General features: G+C 36.1%; 2 pseudogenes; one reads left to right on the top strand and one right to left on the bottom strand.

Annotated features, from left to right (window-relative positions):
- The window catches only part of LOC112097780, a 60,380-nt pseudogene that overhangs the window by 1,854 nt on the left and 34,949 nt on the right, over positions 1-23,577 (bottom strand).
- Positions 10,358-12,317, top strand: LOC18040173 (annotated as a pseudogene).

Raw genomic sequence — 23,577 nt, forward strand, 5'->3', positions numbered from 1 at the left:
ATAACCTTTTGAAGAAACTGGAACCCATATCAACTTGTCAGTGAGTTGAACCATCCTTGGCTCGATTACGTGTAGATAAAGAAGCTTAAATTTGTTAAGTGCTTTCGCCATGTACAGGCCAAGTGCTTCGGGATTTGAGTCTACTGCCTCCGCGCACTCAGCATAAGGCGACAGTCTCATGCCAACTCTTTACTTATTGTGAGGAAACTAGAAGTATGAATGTTGACGATAATTAAAATGGCATTTGTTTTTTATTTGAAATTTGAATAAATTTGAATGGGTTTAAATTTTGAATATAGGTGAATGTTTGAATATGAATAATATATTTATTTTTTTAATCTAAATCACCTAAAATAAATATTAAATTATTTTTAAAATAAATATTAAATTATTTTTAAAATAAATATTAAATTATTTTTTAAAATAAATATTAAATTATTTTTAAAATAAATATTAAATTATTTTTTTAACTTAAAAAATTTGAAAACTAGTTGATGCAAAGTAAGAATCCATATTATAGCAAGATTAGTTTCCATATTAACTAAGATTGAGGACTTTTAATTTCCTTTCTAATTTAGAATTTTAATTTCCTTTCCAATTTAGAATTTTTTCTTTTTATTTCATGATTTAAGATAATTTCTACTAATATAAACAGCTCCCTCTTATAGCCTTTGAAGGCAGACTCAAGTTTAATAGTATTTTCAATTTCTAAATCTTTATGTGAGTATTTGAGTTTAGTTAATTCTCAGTATTGTACGGAATTAACGAATCTTAACTCCTAAATTTACAGTTTTTAAATTAATGTGAATTTATCATATTTTTTATTCTGATATTCTCTAAAATTAATAAAATATTATGAACTTTAAACTTTCGTTGTATCAACTTGGTATAAAAAACAAAACTCTGGTATTACCAATCGGAAAATGATGTTTGCCCCGGGTCAAATCCCGAAATTTAAACGCAGCGTTTCATTAAAGGCAAAAACAATGGCGTTTTCGCTTGCCAAATATTTCCCTCAGTCTTTGTCGATGGAGCTCCACCCAAGTATTTTCCCTTGCCTTTCCTCCGTTGATCGAGCTCCAGCCACATCCAAATATTTTCTCTTTCATTTCCTTCGTCGATTGAGCTCCAGCCACAACCAAATATTTCCCCTTTCTTTTGTTAATCGACCTCCAACCACCAGCTCCAGCCACAGCCAAATATTTCCCCTTTCCTTCTTCGATCCAGCTCCAACCGCAGCCTAAAATTTCCATTTGCAATCCACAATCTGCACCTGAAATTGCCATTCGTAATCCACAACTCACAGCTCAAGATTCAAATTGAAACAGCTCAGAATTCAAGCAAAAAACATCGCAACATAAGCTTATTATCCATTATATTAACCCAATTTAACAGGATTTATGAAGAGTTGCTACGATTTTCAAGCAGCAAGCCTCGGGCATCATCGATGGTATAAAACCCATTTATAACTCCATCTTATGAAGGATAGCTGAAGTTATTTTTACCCACCGATGTGAACCCACCACTGCAATTGAAGAATATGTTGAGGTTTCGAACGGTCTCACTGTAACTAAAGAGCGTGTGATTGATAATTTTTTTCGGCCATTCGACTGAAGGACAATAACCACCAAGCAAATTAAGTCCAACAGGAGTAATAGTCATCATTTGACGACCGCCATCAATTCCTAAAACTTGAAAACTTTCATTTTCCATATCTATTGTAGGACTCCGACTCGGATTCCCATAACAATTGAGATAGAATATGTGCTGGGATGATACTTTTGCTCATGATTAACTTTTGCAAAAGGTCATGGAGAGAGATTAGTGAAGACTTGGTATGTAAAATATAGATTGAGATTACTTTAAGCAAACGATGAAAGTGACTACGAAGAAAAACAGAGCAGCAAGGTAAGGCATTGGTGGGGGAAGCTTCAAGCAAAACGACGTAGTATTGGTTAAAAAAAAAAAAAATTACAAAACGCGTCGTTTTTTGTAAGGTTTCGGGGTTTGACCCAGGGCAAATATCAGAACTCTTACCAATCAAACCGCATCAACCACCAAACCTTTTCTTTTCCACTTTTTGATTTTTTTCCTGTTTAGCTTTATTAAACAAAGTTTTAAAAAAAATCAGCGACCCGAAGGCCGCTGCAGTAGCCGCCGTCCACAGCGGTCACATTCATTCCCGTCATTCTTTTGACAATTAGCCACCGCCACCACGTTCAGAGGAAGCCACCCATCAAACCCCAAGCAAGGAACACCGCCGATTAGCCATAGATCGCCAGAAAAATAACCGAAACAGCCACACCAACCGCTGCCATCGTTCGCCGGGTTCAGTCGCGCGTTGGCCAGCACCACCATCATCGATCCACTCCTCTCCATCAGCTCAACCTTTCTCATCACTCCCCGGCGCCGATCGACTAACCGGTCGCCAGAATCAAAGCCCACACAAAACCACCACATTTTTGTCCAATTTCCAGCCAAAGCACCACCTTTCTTGGCAAACCACCACCACTAGCATACTCAACGACCAGAAATCTTCGAAATCCACCAATTCTTGCTCGATTTCCGACCACCATCTCCGGAAACCTAAGCTTTAACTTAATTGCCAGTTTTTCCCAGAACTTTGTTCAATTTTCAGTTTAGCCCCAGACATTTTTTAAGCCAAAGTGAGAAAATGCCGCCAAGAAAAGCCTGTGAGCATGGCCATCATGGAGTAACTTATGACCAAGATTATGTTCTTAGAGATGAAGCCATGGCTACACATGATAACTAGAATTAATATGTTAACTGCACTAATGACACAAATGGCAACTTACTTGCCGAACATCATCGTACACCAGAACACAAAGACAAGTCAAGTGAAAGCTTCGCTAATCCATTCTCCGAGCATTGGCATAGATCTGAGTCTATTGATGATAGAAGATGAGAAGCTGGGTTGAGAATTGACATTTCTGAATTTCAGGGAAGTGGACGACCTGAAAAACTATTTGATTGGATTAATGCCATTGAGAAAGTTTTGAATATAAGGAAGTTCCTGGAAATAAACTAGTCTCGCTTGCCGTAACTTGATTTCATGGAAGGGGCTTGATGGCAACAAATTGAGCTCACAACAATTAGGCAATTATGTGGAGCATTCTTACCTCACAATTGTACTAAGCTATTATACCAACAACTACAGAATTTGAGGTAAATTAATCGATCAGTAGATGATTACACCACATAATTCCACTAGTTGGTAGCATGCAATGACTTGACAGAGATAGAGGAACAACAGGTTTCCCACTACATTGGAGGCCTATGATCCCAGTTTCAAGACCAGTTGAATTTACTTGATCCATACTCTATCTTAGAAACACACCAACAGACTTTGCTATTGGAGAAGCAATTTAAACGACGTATTAGTGACTCAAACTTTGGGGGGCCCTCGAAGTGTTGTTTGTGATAATTTAAACTTGACTTCCCAATTTCAAAACTTCACTCCCTCAAATCCTCCAAATAAAACTAGTAAATCTAGTGAAATCGGTCAAAGCAGCAAAACTCAATCCTTGTGTTTAGGATTACGTTGTTTTAATTATAGAGAAAGTGGGCACTGAATGACAATGTAAAAAGGGAGGAAAATACAGTAAAGGCATAGTCATAGGCACTGAGGAAAGTGAAGACTACTAAAAGGAAGAAATTAAAGAATTCGTTGAAGAACCAACTTTTGATATTAGTAGTAGTACACAATCTGTTGAAGAACATGGTGATAGTAGACCAATGTTGATCATAAATCGTGCATTCTTCGCTCTTAAAGGTCAAGATAAAGACAAGTGATTGCAACAAAATATTTTTCAGATTACTTACACAATTGGGGAATAGTATGTTGTATGGTCATAGACTCGGGTCGTTGCGAGAATGTTATTTCAGAAGAAACTATAACGAAGTTAAATTTAAAGATAGAACCTCATCAAACTCCATTTAAGAATTTCTTCAACATTTCCCAAGAGTCGATCTTCTTTTTGCCTTGCCTAATCCTTGTAAGCTTAGTTTGTTGCCACCAAGTTGCTACCCTTCTACAAAATTGACTTGCCGTAAGTGAGATTGGTTTATTATTAGGAACTTCCTTATATTTAAAAACTTCTGTTAATCTCTCTGATACCAATATGATGCAGCAGAAGTTTAAAGATAGAAATATTCCGTTGATTGTGGAGAATACCATAATAAAAAAGAAGATAAATTTACGTTGATTCAAATGAATATTGCGAACTTAGGAGTTAAGATTCGTTGATTCCGTAAAATACCGAGAATGAGTTTCATTATTTTTATTGTTTGCCTTCTCAATAAGGCTTAGTAGAAAGCATATGCATACGCATATATATAAGCAACTACAATAACGAACATACTGTACTATGTTAAGCGAAATGATCAAAAGCTAAAACCTATGATTAAAATATGAAAAAAGAGAATGAGAGATGAGGAAATAACGAGGTTATAATAACAATACCAATATTAGTGAAACAAATAAAGGCTTTTTGTAATATTATGAAACAAACATATTAAAAATAATTTATTTCATTTTTTTATCGTCAAAAAACTGAGAAATTTATTAAGTTAAAACCACATTACACTTAATGGGGGACATAATAAGATGGCGGAAGAAATTGATACAGTAAAACAAAAGATTGAAAAGAACTACTGGACAGCTACTGAAAATGGCAATATAGGGAACAACATAAGATTTATTATCAAAGGAAAATAGTCAAGCCAAGTAAAATCACAAAAATCAACGGCCAAATTAACTTAGGTAGTCAGTAACACTATCAACCTCCTGATAACAGTGAAAAACCTAAAAATGTATCCTATCAACCAAATAATAACAATTCAACAACTTATTTCGGATGGTTCATTAAGGAAGCAATGATCGATCTATTGTTGAACACGTGCACAACAAGCATTGAATCAGATACATAAGACCAGCTTCTCTCATGATCAATCTTCATTGCTATAATAGCGGCAAAAAATTCAGCCTAGAAGGCAGTGTTTATGCCCAAAGGAATGTTGAAACTAAAACTGAAACCAATTTCATGTTTGTAAACACCAACATCAGCATAATGCCACCTAACATTAATTTTCCATGTAAGACGCTATTCTAATTTCCGATACAATGAATTAATTCATGTAATATATGTTTAGTTGAATTTTATACGACCATTAATTACATGCTGACATTTTAAAATAAATATAAATATATTATAATATTATTTATTTATTATATGAATAACATGGTACCTATATTATATAACTTCTTCTAATTTCGGCACAAAAAGCTAAAAACTACAGCATCAAATGGGACCAGAGACTTTTGTCACGGGATGAGTATTTTGCGCAGCTAACCCGTGCGGCACTTAGACAACTTTGCCAAATGTTGCTAAGTAAGCCTAGAACTTCTTGAACTAGAGAAGAGAGCAATGAAGTCGAATGAGAAAACTTGTATTACACAAAGAGAGGTTACAATGCTTGAGTTGGTTACAATGCTTGTTGTTGTGTTTGTTGGATGTAAATGCTAAATGTCATATCCTATTTATAGGGGAGGCTTGACAAGCTTTAGAGATTCTAGAGAATTCTACAATGTACCTAGAATTCTAGATATTTACATGTGCTGGAAATGTATGGAGTATTCTAGAATATTTACAAGCTCATTTGTGCTAAAGTTGCCTGGAAGTTTCCAGAATTGGGCCAAGCTAGCACTCTTGGCCTTGTGTTGGCTCTCTAGCCCGAAATTGTGGGCAATTGGGCTAGCATCTTGGGCTGTCCGTAACATCCTCCCCCACCTAAGCTCGCGGCGTCCTCGTCGCGATCTCGTCCTTGGTCCTTTAGGGACTTGTTCCACGATTTGCCGTTAGTCTTCTTGTGCTTCACTCTTGGGGAGGTTCCGCCACTTACTCTGCATGTGGTCATTTTTTTCTTTCGGTTGGTGTTGTGGCGTCCCTTCTTGTGTTTCCGTAACTCGTCATGCTCGGATGGCTATGTGCATTGCTCAACTACTCGTCTCGGTGGGAGCTTCGGAGGCATGACGTCTTTGCCTTTATCATGGACGGTTCGTGCTTGTTGTGGGACTTGGCTTGGAGGGCTTTTGGAATCCTCTCCCTTGTGGTGTTGCCGGATAGAGACCAAGTGGTCCAGATTCTTCTTGAATCCTCGTCTGCATTGCATGACCGAGAGCGCCTTTTCTACGAGTTGTGCGCGCTCGACCGGTACCACGCATGCCTTACTCCCATCGAAGATGCTAAGGGAGTTCGTTGCGGGAAGTGGGAAGGCATGTATCTTGTCGAAGAATTCCATGCCAAGGATCATTGCAAAGTCGTCCATCGGCATAATCGAGAAGTCGAGCTTCCCATTCCATGTCCCAAGCGTAATGTGTACGCCTCGTGTAGTTCCCGTAAATGGCTTGGCGGGTGAGTTTACAACCTTAATGGTGCCTCTGTGTTGCGTTACCTTGAGGCCTAGATACTCAGCCTCTTCTTCGGAGATGAAGTTGTGCGTTGCTCCGGTGTCAAGTAGCGGCGGTTGGCTCACGAGTGTGCTAAGGCGTTGGAGCGAACCCAAGTTGTGTTGAGGTTCCTCCGCAGTCGGTGTGTGTTGGTCCTTGAGTTGTGCCATGAGGGCATTAAGCGACTTTTTCTCCGAGCAGTCGTGCACCCAATGAGGGCCATTGCAAATGAAGCATGGGAGGCTTGGGTGGCTTCTCAGACTTACTTTGCCCGCCCTTACCGCTTGGAGGCTTTTTCTTGCACCACTCTTTGCAATTGCGGTCGTTGTCCTCATGGCTCTCTCCCCCACCTTGGTCATAGCTAGACCTCTTGTCCTTGAGCTGGGCGGAGTATTCGGTGAGCGACTCCGCAACGGCAATGGCGTCGTCAAGTGTTTGAACACCACGCCTATCAAGCTCGATCTTGGCCCAATCCTTGAGGCCATCTTGAAAATAGAAGAGTGAATCTTTATCGAACATGTTGCTTATCTCCAATATAAGGGTAGTGAACTCGTTGATGTAGTCCCGCATGCTACCCGTTTGCTTGAGGCGACATAAGCGCGCTCGCGCTTCCTTCTCCGCATTGCTTGGGGTGAACTGCTTTCGGAGTTCTTGCTTGAAGTCGGCCCAAGTATCGATGGTGCAAATGCCCTTGCCCATCTCTCCATGCTTGTGACGCCACCATAGTTGTGTGGCGCCTCTAAGATAGGTGGGTGCACTGCCCACTTTCGATGCCTTATCTCGTACACCCATGGCATCGAAGTATTGATCAAGCCCAAATAGGAAGTTGTCCACGATTGTGGCATTGCGTGTGCCATCATAGGTGTCGGGCTTTGGCACGTGAATGCGGCCCGCATCACTCGAGTTTGCGGAAGTTGGACTAGCTGATGGTTGTCAAAGCCAAGAAAAATAAATTCCTACTCTAAATAAATTGTGTATAGTGATTGAGCAGGGTCGTGTCCACAGAGATCGGTAATTATTTAAATCCTTTTGAAACGTAAAACGTAAAATGGGGGAATTGTTGACAATAATAAAAATGAAATTAAAATAACAAGAATGCAAATTAAAGTTGTAATTCAAATTGGAGAAAGCTCTGGTTAAAGGAATTAACTCAGCTTGATTCGACTACTGATCATTGATTCAAATATAGATTATTATTACTTATGAATAGACCGGTTATAGCTATTGAGACCCTCTAATAGCCAATCTCTCCTTAACTAGTCGATAACCAAGGTACGACCGTTGGATATTTCCCTAATCAATAGACAACCCTAGATACGATCATAGGATTTAATCAACTGACAGCCTGAAAAACTAGAGAGACCAAAATCCTAATCAACACATATGATGATTCATTTAAATTAGATTGTTTATTCTCATAACACAACTCCCTGCTATGTTATTTGTCACAAACATTAAAATCTTCATACGATGAATCCTTTAATTGAAAATAGATTAAGTTGATAATTAAATAGTGGCCAATTACCTAATTAACAAACATAATCATGAAAATAATTCAGACAATAAACAAATATCCAAAAAGCAATAAAACAATTAAAGCATAAGAAAGATCTCACAGTAGTGATGAATCAAAGCTTCATTATCCTTCAACCAGAAAAATAGGTTTAGTTCTTCATAGAGAGAAGAGAAAAGTTTAGATCTAGGGTTTCTTTCTTTTTCTCCAATCCCCATTTTTCACAATAAATTCCTCCTTAAATACCCTCTCTCTTTTCTCTTTTAGAGTTCTATTTAAAATAAAATACTAATATCTGAATATTAAATTCGTAATTACAAAAATAACCAAAAATACAAAACACGTTAAACTAAAAACTGCAGGTTCGCAGTTGACAGCAGGCGCCCACGCCTTATCAACAAAGTTTTTCTGCCGCTCATAATTTCTCCAAGAGAACAATCATCCTTAAACATCATCTTGTAGCTCAATTTTATCATTAATCAATAGAATTGCACCTACAAAAGTAAAACACAAGTAAATCACTATTATTAAGTACAAAACATCGATATTAAGTACAAAACAATGCAAAACTAGTGCATAAATTGCACTCTAACACTAGCGGAGAGTGTGCGCTTGTGCCATGCCCAATCCGAGCGGACTTCATCCACTTTCGCACGGACAACGCGTAGTTCGTCCTGAACAAAACTACGAAGTTTGAGCAACTCATCACGAAAAGAACGAAACTCACCTCGGAGAGTGTTCGCTTGCTCGTGGATGAGAGCTTTTGTTGCCACTGTGAACTCGGCATATTCCCCCTCGAGACCGTCCACTCTTTCCTCCAATCCCTCGAGGCTATCTTGAGCGGGGAACAATGTGATTTCGAGAGTGGTCACACGAGGCTCCAACGCATCCACGGATGGGGCCTTGGACTTGCCGTGAGTCTTGCCTTGGGCCCGTTCTCCCTCTCGGCCGCGGCTTGGTTCCAGTGGAACATCCACACCAACAACACCCTCTTGTGCTACGTTCGAAGGGTTGGCCATTGCTTCGTGAGCTAACTTGCGTGCGTGCAAACCTTAGCTCTAATACCACTTGTCACGGGATGAGTATTTTGCGCAACTAACCCGTGCGGCACTTAGACAACTTTGCCGAATGTTGCTAAGTAAGCCTAGAACTTCTCGAACTAGAGAAGAGAGCAATGGAGCCGAATGAGAAAACTTGTATTGCACAAAGAGAGATTACAATGCTTGAGTTGCTTACAATGCTTGTTGTTGTGTTTGTTGGATGTAAATGCTAAATGCCATGCCCTATTTGTAGGGGAGGCTTGACAAGCTCTAGAGATTCTAGAGAATTCTACAATGTGCCTAAAATTCTAGATATTTACATGTGCTGGAAATGTATGGAGTATTTTAAAATATTTACAAGCTCATTTGTGCTAGAGTTGCCTAGAAGTTTCTGGAATTCAGCCAAGCTAACACTCTTAGCCTTGTGTTGGCTCTCTAGTCCGAAATTGTGGGCAATTGGACTAGCATCTTGGGCGGTCCGTAACACTTTGCTCAGGTCCACATAAGCTCAGTTGCTTTGCTTTTTATACATACGTACTCACGAGCTCAGTTGAGAAGTTAGCTGTACTGAATAGAAGCTGAAGGCAGAAAGAGATTGGACTAGGCAAATATATTACAAAGCTAATAAACATGGCCGCTGCCGCCAACACCACCATTCCAGCTGCTTCGTGGCCCCCACCGTCACCATTCCCTTTCACGTTCACAGGTATTCGTGTGTATATCAATTTTTCTTCTTTTGTTTTATTTTTTTTTCCTTAAAAAGCTTAACCAATTTATGTATTTATTATTATTATAAATTTGAGATAACTAATAATATTTCACAGCGAGGTCCGATTGGGGATTTGGCTTCTGCCCTTGCAAATGCTTCCCCGAAGCAGCAGAGGACGATGCTGCGAGGGAATCTTTACCCACAGCTAAGGTTACGGAAATACTTTTGGAGATGGATCAGACAGAGATTTTGCACTTGCTCGAGTCACCAGAAGAATCCGGCAGGTAATCCAGCTGATCAACTAGCCTCTTTATAATTGAATGATAACTTAGTTTGTTAAGTTGCGAGCTGCGATATTTGAAAAATGCTAGTTTTGAATTTATTCTGGATTTGGCTTGGATACAGTTACTAGACTTTGAAGTGAATGATCTAATAGGTTAGGCTGCTGCTTTGGTAACTTAACATAAAGAGATTGGGTTACGCATTAATTTTTAATTAATTTCTTAATTTACTGATTTGATATTATTAGTTTTCAAAAGAATAATAACAACTAATATAGATTCTGTTTTAATCGAAACACTTACAAAGTCTTCAACTTCTCATCAACACTCAACTCAAGGATTTATATGCTTCTAAACAAGATCAAGAGAACTCCTTTTATATGCTTCCAACTGAAAAAGTGCTTTATTTCATACAAACCTCAAGTTTCTTGCATTGATCCGTGCAATTCCAGCAGACTCTTGAGTAACTATTTCAAATCAGGAAAAATTAAAGAAGCAAAGAACCTGTTCGATGAAATTCCTGAGAAGAATGCAGTATCATGGTCCATTGTGATTCATGGATATTCTATAAAGGGGTTTCACGAGAAATCCATGAAAGCTCTCTCCCATGCCCAATTCTTTCATTATAGTTGGTGTTCTTGTTGCGGCAGTAGGCTTGAAAAACTTGGAACTTGCGAGATCTATTCACGGACTAATGGTGAAATTTGGGTTGGAATCTGATGTAGTAGTTGGTACTGCGATGCTTGATGCATATGCAAAATGGGGAAATGTATTTTATTCTTGTAAGTTGTTTGAAGGACTAAAGAACCCATGTGTGGTTTCTTGCAATGCAATTGTTGCTGGGTTTATAAGTAATAAACTTTTTGAACAGGCTGTTCTCTTATTTAATTTCTTTCGGGGGTAGTTTGGTGCCTAATGCTGTGACAATGTTGACGGTTATTAGGGGTTATGTTGCACCAGGGTCAAGGGCACTTTGTGAACTAATCCATTGTTTGACAATTAAGCTGGGTCTTATTTTGGATATATCTGTTACTAACTCTGTACTTGACATGTATTCATGTTTGATGGATTTAGATGCTGCTATCCAAATATTTAGAGAGATGGAATGCAAAGATATTGTCAGTTGGACGAGGATGACGAGTTTGTTTGTCGACTTTGAATATGCCGGTGATGCTCTAAAGATTTTAGCGAAATGAAAAAGAGTAGGATCATTTGTGATACGGTTGCTCTAATGAATTTAATCTCAGCTAATGCAATTTTGGGAGATTTGAAGAGGGGAAAACAACTCCGTGCACAAGTTGTTTTGGGAGGCCTTCAATTAGAGCTACGCCTTTCGAACTCTATCATTGCAATGTATTCCAAGTGTGGTGATTTAGATTCTTCCAGGTCTGGATTTAATCAAATAACCGAGAAGAGTCATTTTAGGATATGTGCAAAATGGGTGTGCAAGAGAGGCTTTGGACCTACTCATTAAGATGAGACAAGAAAAAACCGATTCCGTTGATTCAATAATGTTAGTCAGTATTCTCACTGCTTCTGGTGAGCTGGCTGCTTTAGAGATCTGCCTGCAGCTCCATTGTCTTGCTTTTGAAGCTGGTTTCTCACGGTATAGATCAGTTCAAAACAGTCTTATATTGTCATATTCAAAGTGTGGGAATGTGGACCTTGCCTACATTGTTTTCGAGGAGATGGGTTTTCTTCAAGATTTTGTATCATGGAATGCTATTATAAATGGGTATGGGGTCAATGGCCATGGGGAAACTGCTCTTGCTCTGTACCATACAATGACGGAGAGTAGGGAAGTCCCCGATAATTCAACCTACTTGAGCATTTTGAATGCTTGTAGTCATGCAGGGTTAACAAATGATGGATTGGTTATTTTCAATCCAATGATAGAAGAAAACAAAGTAAAGCGAAGCCAAGAGCATTATGGGTGTGTGGTTGATTTGCTTGTTCGAGTGGGCTGCTATCAGATGCAAGTGGGCTTGCTGGTAAACTTTTGGAAGGGATGGGTGCAAATATTTGGAGGGCTTTGCTTAGTGGATGCGTGCTCTATGGTAACATAGAGCTAGCAGAACTAGCAGCGAAAAAGGTATCTGAGCTTGACCCTGGAGAATCTGGTCAAGTTTTGCTCCTTTCAAATGTTTATGCATCAGTTGGGAGGTTTCAGGATGCTGAAGCTTTGAGGTCAGGCTTACAGAAGAAATGGATAATTAAGATTCCAGGATTAGCTTTATCAATAGCACATCATGTGACTTCGGTTGATTATTCTATCTTTTTAGATTAGAGGAGGATTTCTTTCTTCTTATGGACATTCACTGTGACTCAAGACATGATGAAGTTTCTGAGATATAAGCGCCACCAGAACATCCCCGTATTACTGGCAACTTGATTAACCAGATGATGGCTGAATCTTTATCATTCATTATAGTTAAAACGTATCAATTAGAGAAGCTTTGTATAGAATTCCAGAATTACGAATTTGAAGATGATTCCATCTGTTCTTCTTTAATGGATCTGATATGGCTGAAATTAATTATCAGCATTTGTAATCATAGCGATGCTAACTTTAGCATATCCTGCTTCATCATGAATGTATTCTAAAATCGTTAAAAGCAATATAGATTCTGTTTTACTGATGATCCGATGCTCAAGGGAATGAGTATTGTGGTCGTTATTCGCTGTTATACCGAATGATAGAGAAGAATGATTGGCAAGGTGTGGAAGATTTTGTCACTGATCATCCCGATGCCTTGACCGCCAATATTGGTGAACTTGGTTTTAAGTCGATATTGCACGTGATTGGAGAGTTATTAGTTGATGTTGAATCTGATGAGGCCACTTTTGGTAGAGAAAGGAAATCTAAAGGCCTTAATCACAACTGTTGGCAGCTCTTCATGGACTCCAACGTTATCACCAATTTTGTTTTTTAACAAGGAAACATGAAAAACTGGATAGATCTTACAATCCTTGGGTAGCTCCAATTTGTAAGCAACAGCTCCATTTCTTTTGAACCCTGAACGGCCAAAGTACTTAGGAGACGGCTTAAGATTCTTCCTCATTGAAATCGAAATTTGTCGATATGGCTGGAGCCTAAAATAAACTCACACCCTCTCTTCAAATTGTCGTTCTCTATGATTCTTGTCATACACCTTCTTAATGCGTGCTTGGGCCCAAGCTAGCCACTTACTCCACTCCTTAAGCCTTGAACTAGTAAAGCATCGCAAATACATCTCAACCGTATGATTCGCAACTTCGCTTCGTCCATCAGTTTGAGGATGGTATGCTGAACTATAATTGAAGCTTGTCCTATTCATTTTGAATAAAGTAAACTTATAAAGGTTGAGTCTCCATCACAAACAATAGTTTTTGGCATTCCATGCAGCTTGAAAAATATTATCAAAAAATATTCTTGCAACTCCGACCGTTGTATAAGGATGAGACAAAGGAATCAAGTGTGCATATTTTGATAGTCTGTCAACAACAACCAAAATAGCAGCTTTTCCATTTGACATTGGCAGTCCATCAATGAAATCTATAGAAATATCTTCCCATGCCTGTTGTGGGATAGGAAGAGGCTAAAGAAATCCAGCAGGAGCAAGCTGTTCCACCTTGTGTCGTTGGCAAATGTCGGATGCTGCAATAAATTTGCGTATTGCACTTCTCATGCCCTTCCAAAAAAAAATTGACTCTTATACTCTGAAATATCTTATGGTACCCTTCATGAGTGCTATTATGGAATTGTTCTAAAATGTCTTTAATTAAAGAAGAATTTTCCTCAAGATAAATCTTTTTCTTAAAGAAAATTACCCTATCCATTATTTTCCATGGATCTATTGCTTCCCCAGCCTTAATTCGTTGGAGTAGCCCTTGTAATTTGTAAAGCCACACTAAATTCAATTTCTTATTTAATAGCCCCCACCCAACTAGGAACAGGTTGGGTAATTGCTGCTAGTCTCCCACTACTCTCCTTGTCATTAACTTCCCTGTCTCTTCTCTCTTTGAAAGAAAGTCAGCCACAACATTTTCTTCCCACTTTTTTATACTAAATTATGAAATCAAATCCCATCAGCTTGTACAACCATTTTTTCTGAGTTGTAGTAGTAATTCTTTGGCTCCATAGATACTTCAAGCTTTGGTGGTCTGTCTTGACAATGAATTGACGACCCAATAAATATAGACGCCATCTTTGCACTACTAGGACCAAAGCAAGGATTTCTTTTTCATATGTTGATAGCAACAGAATCTTCCCTTGTAAGGCTTGAATGAAAAAAGAAATGGTTAAGACAGCTAATGTTCCCAATCCACTTGCATCGCACTCCACAATAAACTTCTTTGAAAAATCAAGAAGAGCAAGTATTGGAGCCTTTCTGCCTTTGTCATGGCTTCCTTTAAATTTTGAAATGCCGCTTTAGCCGATGACGTTCAGGAGAACGAATCTTTTTTCAACATCTTCGTAAGTGGTCCAACTATTTTAACAAAATTTTGAATAAATTTTCGGTAATAGCCAGTCAATCCAAGGAACCCTCTCAAGGCTTTAAGCGTACTCGGCTTTGGCCAATTCATCACTGTAGTAATTTTTAAGCGTATCTGCATTAGAAATTACATGACCTAGGTATTGTATCTCTTTTTGGCCAAATTGACATTGTTTCTTCTTGACAAATAGCTGGTGAGATCTTAATTAATACAGCCAATATAAATTTTAAATGATGCAAATGCTCACTCCTAGACTTACTTTACACAAGACTGTCATTAAAAAAATACAAGAATAAATTTACCCAAATAGTCTTGGAATACCTCATTCACTAGAGCTTGAAAAATAGATGGAGCATTGGTAAGGGCAAACGGCATGACGAGAAATTTATAGTAACCATGGTGTGTTCGAAAAGCTGTCTTTGGTGTGAACTGGATGCTACCCGAATTTAATCATATCCATTTCGTAAGTCCCGCTTCGAAAAAATAGTTGCCCCCTTTAATTCATCCAATATTTCATCAATAACTGGAATTGAAAATTTATCTTTGATAGTAATCTTGTTTAGAGCTCGATAATCGACACACATTCACCAAGACTCATTAAGCTATTTAACTAAGATGACAGGTGGTGAATAAGGAGCATTGCTGGACTTAATAACACCTGAGGAGAGCAAATCAGCAACAATCTTTTCTATCTCTATTTTTTGAAAATGAGGATAACGATATGACTTAACATATACTGGCTCACTTCCTACCTTTAAAGGAATTTTATGATCATGGAGTTGGAATTTGAAGATTAAAAGAGAGAAAATGGAGAACTGTAATTCATTTCATATTATTGAATCACACTATACAGAAATTAGCTTAGCTCAGTATTTATAGTGGAATCTAGATAGTTCTGATTCCTTGCTAAGCACTTTGTTACAGCTAACCAATATAACTGCAAAGTAACAAACTCTGATCTAACTAATTTCAATACAATTAATAAGTGCTGAATTAGTAACTAATTGTTTCATAATCCAGATGCATGGGAATCTCTTCATAACAGTTTTGCCATCTGGAACTTTCTAACTTCTCACGTGCACCTTTCACTTTCATTCCCAGATTAGCTACTGAATTTACAGTTGGATTGATTCCAACTGGCACTCCAACGTGTGTTGAATTTGGTTCAGCTTCATCAGTGAATTCAACAATGGGTACGTGATGGTAGTAAGCCTTTGAGCTCATCGAAGACATCATCAAGTTCTTCTAAAAGCTTTTGCAATGATGGGGATTGTTGACTCTTCATGGTAATATCTTGAAATAAGTTATTCATTGAAGATAACTAAAGCACCATCCCTTTTCCGCACTTTCTTATTTCCCAATTCAACTCCAATTTCCCCACCAATTTATCATTTGCAATAGACTACCCTCTTAAGATAATCTCCTTATTTGCTATTCTAAAGCTCATCTGTAGTTTTTCAAAGTCCCATATTATTTGGCCTAATGTTCGTAGCCATTGAGTTTCTAACACTATATCATATACCTCCAATAGAAGAATATAAAAATCAACAAAAATAAGAAAAATTTCCTGTAATAATAACTTAAACATTAGTGCACTTACTACGACTGGGAAGTCGTTTTTATGATACCACCACCACTTTGAATTGCTCTTCAACTTCGGGTTGTAATCCCACCTTCCTGCAATGTCTTCACTGGTGAAATTATGGGTGCTCCCTAAGTCCACCAAAACAATTGTGGTAAGTGACCCAATAGTCCATTTTACTTGCATTGTACCTCTAGAAATTGCGTGTAAAGAGATCTCTGGCACCACGTTGGAATCTTCTATAATAGCCTCATCCTCGTCCGTAACCACATTATTGTCACCGTCATAACATGCTTCAATAAAAAATAATTGTTTGCGATGGTGCCCCGAAGTGAACTTTTTATCACAATTGTAACATAATTCTTTAGCTCGTCTTTCTTGCATTTCCGTTGGTGCTAATCGCTGAACTGGAAGGGTTGAATTGCCATGAATTAGTTCTTTTTTCACCGAATAGTTCTTTTTTACCTCAACAGTGGTAGTGTTGCGTCGCTGTGAGATGTTTTGAGCTTCATACAATCGGGCTCGTCCAATGGCTGATGTAAATGTGGTTGGCCTACAGGCAAGAATGTCTACCTTAATGGTGTCTTTCAACCTACCAACGAAACAGCTAACTTGTCGATCTTGTGAAAGACGTCCCACCTTAGGTAACAACTTCTCAAATTAGGTCTGGTAATCACATATAGAGCCAACCTGTTGTAGTTTGATTAATTCATCAAAAAAGTCTTGAAATTGAGTGGCGTCATAACTAGCATGTAAGCCTTCACAAAACTCTTGCCAAGTCATATTGTTTCCCTCCTGTTTGATCAATTGGAACCACAGTTGAGCATCTCCTTCTAAATGGAATGAAGCCAGTGCCACACGTTCTTCTTATAGAGTTTGATAAAGTGAAAGAACTGTTCATCTCTACAAACCCAACTAGTCGTGTCTTCACTGCCATTGAACCGTGGAAAATCAAGTTTGATCAACCTTGGAACATATGACTGTTATGTGCTACTTTGATGACCGCCCATGGTGTTTCCCAATCGCCCCTGATCGTGGGGTGGGGCATTAGAGCAGTCTTCTTCCTCTCGTTCCATTTTGGTCTCCGGCAGGGAATTATTTGAATTAAGCAATCCAAATAGTTCATTGATCTTCTCCAAAATCTGTAGTTGACCAGTCATGAGAGAACTTATATCCGACACTAACTTCTCTACCCTTTGATCCATGCCTATGCTTTGATACCACTATTGTATGTACTGGGGTTGTTCCTGTTTTGTTTGTTGGAACATATTGTGAAATTTTTTAAATAACAGAAATTCGTCAGGTTGATCGACGACCTTAGGACCTTTGTACTTGAATTATTGAATGAAACTTGTCTGATCTCTTTTATTCACTAGTGCTTGGAATAACTAGCCAAAAATTACAACGTTTATGTCCGAAAAAATAGCTAAAGTGTTGCCATTAACCTTCTGCAACTACTTCCTACGATGAAATAGCAACAGATTGCATTAGATTAGGACTATGAGATATCTACTAACGACAGCCAATTATTTTTTTAAAAAAAGAAACAATAAGACCAAATATGTAACACTATGAAGGAGTGATTTGGACTAACTATCAAAACGCAAAACATTTGTCGGCGGCAATGTTCACAGCTACAAAATTGGGGATTTCTGAGTTTGCCAATGAATTTTTTATGGCCTATGATTGGTCTGCTAACTAGACAAACAGAAATGACCATAACATATTTGATCTTGCAGTTTTACATCGCCGTGAAAAAGTTTTTAATCTCCTACGTCGCGTAACTTTCACTACATTTTGGTGACTTTAGGAGACAATTCTGGCAACATCCAGCATTTAGTGGGAAGATTAGGACCTTCAAGTGAAGTGGTTGGTGCAGCATTGCAGATGCAGCGGGAGTTGCAATGGTTCAAGGTGTGATTGCTCATCCGACAACTTAATATACTTTTTCATATTTAATAGTCACATTTTGATATTGGCTGCACAATAGATAAGTAATGATATTCACACAGAAAAGTTGACAGAATCTTGACAAAAATAAGGTAATAACAGTCATGCCGGTTTACAACTTAATATATTATTGTAATTAGTATCATTATTTATTATAATATTTGTGACATTATTATTAGTTAATAGTTATTGTTCATGATAATAATAGTATTATTAACAACAACAACAACAATAATAATAAGGGCCATTCAATAATGCGGTTATAAAAATTATAGCATCAATACTTGCATAAATATGTATCGTTAGGTTTAACTAATTGTTCACAAAATTAAAAATTAGATAGGATAATATTTTAATTAATTTCAAATATAGTCTATTTAAACTTCTATATTTTTCTTTTGAAAAAATGTATTTTAATAACACAACTTAATATTAGAAAACAAATTGCTCCGAACTCCAAGGGCAAGCCTAACTAGTTCCATCTAACGTAACTAAATAAAATCATCAATAAGTATCTTCCCGAAGAAATTTTCCAGAAGCTCTCCTATATTTTTGACATTTTTAAGCAACAAATCTATAAAATAAGCACTCCTAAAATAACCCATAAACTTAATGCAGTAAAATCCGTAAAAATCAAACCCCAGAAGAGGGTTGCATCGCATTACAAATGGGAAAAAAATTAAAATTAAGAATTTTTACAACATTTTCACTCATGATTTCATATCACCCAATCCAACACCAACAAATCGACCTGACAATCATCGTTCGATGCCATCATAGTGTTGTACGACACCATAGCCAATTAGCCATTGCTCCATGAAGACGCATTCACTGTGGAGAAGATGAATCCCAGAGAAGAAGAAGAAGAAAGAAGGAGCAAAAGAGGAAAATAAAAATGGAAAACAAATTGAAGAAGACAAAGAAAGAAGAAGAAAAGGAGGGAAAAAAGAAAAGAAAATGACACGAAGACAAAGAAAGAGAAAAACAATGAATGAAGAAGACAAAGATTGGGAGAAGACGAAGGGAGGAGAGAGAGGAAGCAGATAATGATACATTCAACAGCATCATCCAAAGAAAATAAAATTTTGAAAAAAAAAGAGAGAGGAAATTAAAAAAAAGTAAATAAATGAAATAAATAGGTTCCTCTAATAAATAAACAAAAAGTTAATAAATATTATTTTTCAAATATAAATATATACACACACACACATAGAGTAAAACTTCTGTATAGTCATATTATTGGAACTAAAGAAATTTATTTTTATAAAGAGGTTATAACTCAATAGAGATATAATACAAAAATTATTATCTTTGGTTAATTACCCCTAATGCAAGTGATATATGTTAGCCTAAAAGGCTACACATAATGTAATTTTGATGATAACTAACATGTGTCTTAAGTGATTTAATAAATATTGTATTTCACATTTTCACTAGTTTTTTAAGGATAATATTTATGCAAGCGAATCAAGTGAAATCAAGTTGAAGACACTCAACGGACAACGGTAAAATCAAGAATAAAGTTTAGAGCTCAAAGGATAAATTATTGTGATAAATTCTCATAAAACCGGTATAATTTAATTGATGCATGATTTAGTATTTGAGAAGCTCAAGAGATTAATTTAAATAATTGTTTTTCATAAACTAAAAGGCTTTATTTTTATAAGGTATAGTATTTTGTGGATTTGAGCAATTTGGACTTAAATGAAAAGTTTTGTAATCTTTGATTTTAATAAGTATTATTTTGAATTTCGGAGTTGGACCTTTTTGCAAACATTTGAAATGTTTGGGCCATACTATAATTTAGGACTACAGCGAAAGATTTTGAGAACTTTGAGAACTTTGAAAAATATGGGTATTATGTTAAATTTTAAAAAGGACCTCTTTGAAAAATAATAATATATTTGGGGCCATATCATAATTTTAAAAAGTTTTGGAATGACAATTATTATTTAAAAATCCTAAAATTAGACATATTTGTAAAATTTTAGGACATTTTGGGTCATAATATAATTATAGAAAATTTTGGGTCAAAGTATAATTTCAGTGAACAATATTACTGTAGCAAAATTCAAAAATAACGGTAATATCACTGTTACAAGCGGCTAGCCGGATAAATCAAGCGGCTAACCGCTTGGTTGCAGAAATTTGCTTATAACAACTAGTTTTCGTGCTTTAAATATAAAAAATTAACTCCAACTTCATTTTAAGGACTAATGCAAGTATAAACAAGATCATATAACATAAATTAAGCTTCTAAATCGCAAATCATCATAGATTGAATCATTATTCTGTTATTATTTGCAATATCCACTCTTAAAGAGAGTTTTTATTGTAATTTTCATTTCTTATCAATTGTGAGTGTACAAGTGTGAGAAACACTTGGGGTGAAGAGATTGAGGAGATAATCTCTTGATTTTAAAGGTTCATCAACACCTTGGAAGTCAATTGTAAACATTTGAAGCCTTGGGAGGCTTGAATAGTGAAATCCTCAAGCCGGGTGAGCTTGGAGGCATGGACGTAGGCGGAGATTGCTAAACCATGTAAAAATCCTTGTGTTTGTTTTCTCTTCCCTTACTCTTTTATTATTGTGCTATATTGAATTTACTATTTTTGAATTCCATTAAGGCATTAGATTGAATTGTTGCATGAATTATTTAACATAAAATTTGAAATCCCAATTCACCCCCTCTTGGGTTGCGTAACTTGCATTTCAATTTAGAGGTAAATTATGCCATATATTAATAAATTAATAAGTGAGTCAAATTCAATGTATAGACATTAATAAATTAATTAGTGAGTCAATTTCAATTGATAGATATTAATAAAAATGATATATAGTTTTTAAAAAACTAATATAAAAAGCTTCATGCTAGAAAGCTACGAACATACTTGAGAAGCTAAAAATATTTTGGTTTCAACCGATGTCTATACTGACCAATTAATACATACCCACAAGTTGAAAGATGTAATTACAACTTTAAAGAACAAATCATTGTCACAAGTAACTTTAGAAAGATATTTTGTTCCATCTTAATTATTTAATGTAACATAGCATATATTTTTGAAAATATTTTTGAAATATTATTACTATGTGGAAGTAAGTTTATTAAGATGGGACCTACAAAAAATATAACTTATTACAATGTGAAGTTTATTCCTAATTGTAATTGGTCTTAGGTTGGGACTACAATTTTTTATTACTATGAAGAGGTTATTCCTATATATAGTATTCATATATTATGGAGCAATGCTTCATGCGATGCTCCAACAATCTTTTGAGTATCACTTACTTCCAAATACGAGGATCTTCCGATGGCAGCCTATTGAATTGTCCCACTGTCTGCAACATCTGAAACATCACGAGTTTAAGCTTAAAATTATCAGCTTGCACTTCGGGTTTAACTATTTCAGGATTTATCGCTTGAGGAGTCAACACTACATAGTCTCTAATGGCTTTGTCTCAATCATTTTCCATGTAAATAATATTGTTACGGCTTGGTTGCCTATGAATATTCTGTCCATTCTAACCTTTTTTACCTCCTTGAGCAATTACTGATTGTATTTCTCCTTAGGGGTTCAAATTTCCCATATCTTGCAAATCATTCATTGCTACAACAACTTTTGAATTTTTGTGCCCTTTTCTAAATCTCCTTACATTTCTTTCAATTTTTGGATCAAGATGAAATTCAACTAGTTTATATTTGCACATGCAAGGGTTGTTTGCCAACAAAATAAACAAACGAAAAATAAAAATAAAAATTAACACCGTTCAAGATTAATTTCATAAATCACAATAAACAATCGATCCCCGACAACGACGCAAAAAAATTGGTGTGTAAATTCTAATTCTATGGGAGTCAATGTTCAAGTGTACACAACAAGTAATATAATGATGAGTAATCAAGATCGTCTCCACAGGGATGGATGTTATCAAATTTGCTACAGAAATTCTGTCAGTGCAATTTAGATTAAATTAAAATAAAATAATTAAATTAAAAATGCAATAAAGGAAATCTTAAATCAAACACGAATATGCAATCAACAAGAAATGAGTAGTTGAGTTATTAAACTCACTTAATGGTTTTGACTATTTTTCTAATTAAGAACATGTTGCTACAACATTTTCTACTGCACTGGGCAGAATCCCTTATGCATCCTCAGCTATCACCTGTTGGATATCTTATATCTATATGCAATCTAACAGTGATAAGTTGTTATGCTAACATTGGATATAGTATTATGCGTTCTGGGTTCCAATTACTCTACAAGGTGAATCCCTATGTTTAGTTCTTCACTAATCTTAGATCAAACATAGCCCTATTCAAATCAAGATTAATAGAACTTTAGAAACCCAATCTAAAACCAAGTATTATCTTAATTTGTTCCACTAAGTTACCTTTTTTAGGATCATTTTTTGCTAGTATCCACTAAATGGGTGATAAACTGAAATAAAAAATTAAAATAAATACAATTAAGACAAAATGCTGTAGCAAACACAGAGCAATACGTATATATCAGTCAAATATCCATTTAGATTGTTTATCACTCAACTACAATCAAATTCAATTTATAATTTGTGAAAAAAATAAATAAAATAGTTTTAGTCATCAAAACATCCTCATGAATAAATAGAAAATAAGAAAGAACAAGAAGGACTGATTTTAGAAAATATAACTAAAATGCAATGAAAACATGTCAGTTACTTTCTAAGTAATCTTGATTTAAGTAATGAAAACATGTCAGTTAGTTTTTAATATGAAATGAGAGTTATCAGTACTCCTCTGCTCGTTTTCGTGAAATACTACACTTATATAAAGGGAAGTATTTTACATATTAAAAACTAGCGAAACAATATCGTATTTCACACAAAGAAGCAGCCAACTAGCAAAAGCCAAAGAAAGCCTCCCTATTTCATATATTCTTGATGTTTTAGTTTTCGTACCTTCAATATATATAGTCTATCATTAGACATCTTTGATGATTACTATGGTCTCTTTAGGATGAATCTTTAGGATGAAGGGTCATTTTCTATATTGAGGAGATTTCAAGGAAGCAGTAAACACAAGTGAAAGTGAGTGGTGCTCGCGAAACAAGTTCGACTGGTTGATTCAACTAAGATGTGGCATAAATAGTAACTTATGAATAGTAAATGAACAGTGAAATAAATAGTAACTTATGAATAATAACTAGTGAACAATATCATATGAGTAGTAATCTATGAACAGTAATTACAAGAAAATTAATTTTATTTAATTAATTTTCTAGTGTTTAAATTTACCTAACTTTTATTAAAATATATCTAAATTGTTAACCATTCTTAATCAATATGAAGAGCCAAACTAAAAAGATAATAAGCAGAAGTTCCTTGATTAAAGGTCCATTCTTCATTAAACAATATAAAGAGGCAATATAAAAATACAATTTACAAAAGTTCCCCGATTAAAGGTTTATGATGTAAATGTCTCTAGCAAAAATACATTTTACAGGAAAATGTAACATTGTTCCTTATAGTCTTTCTTTTTTCTTCCTTTGTTTTTGTAATTTCCATTCACAC

This window comes from Citrus clementina, unplaced genomic scaffold, assembly GCF_000493195.1.
Source record: "Citrus clementina cultivar Clemenules unplaced genomic scaffold, Citrus_clementina_v1.0 scaffold_5, whole genome shotgun sequence".
NCBI classification, from domain to species: Eukaryota; Viridiplantae; Streptophyta; class Magnoliopsida; order Sapindales; family Rutaceae; genus Citrus; species Citrus x clementina.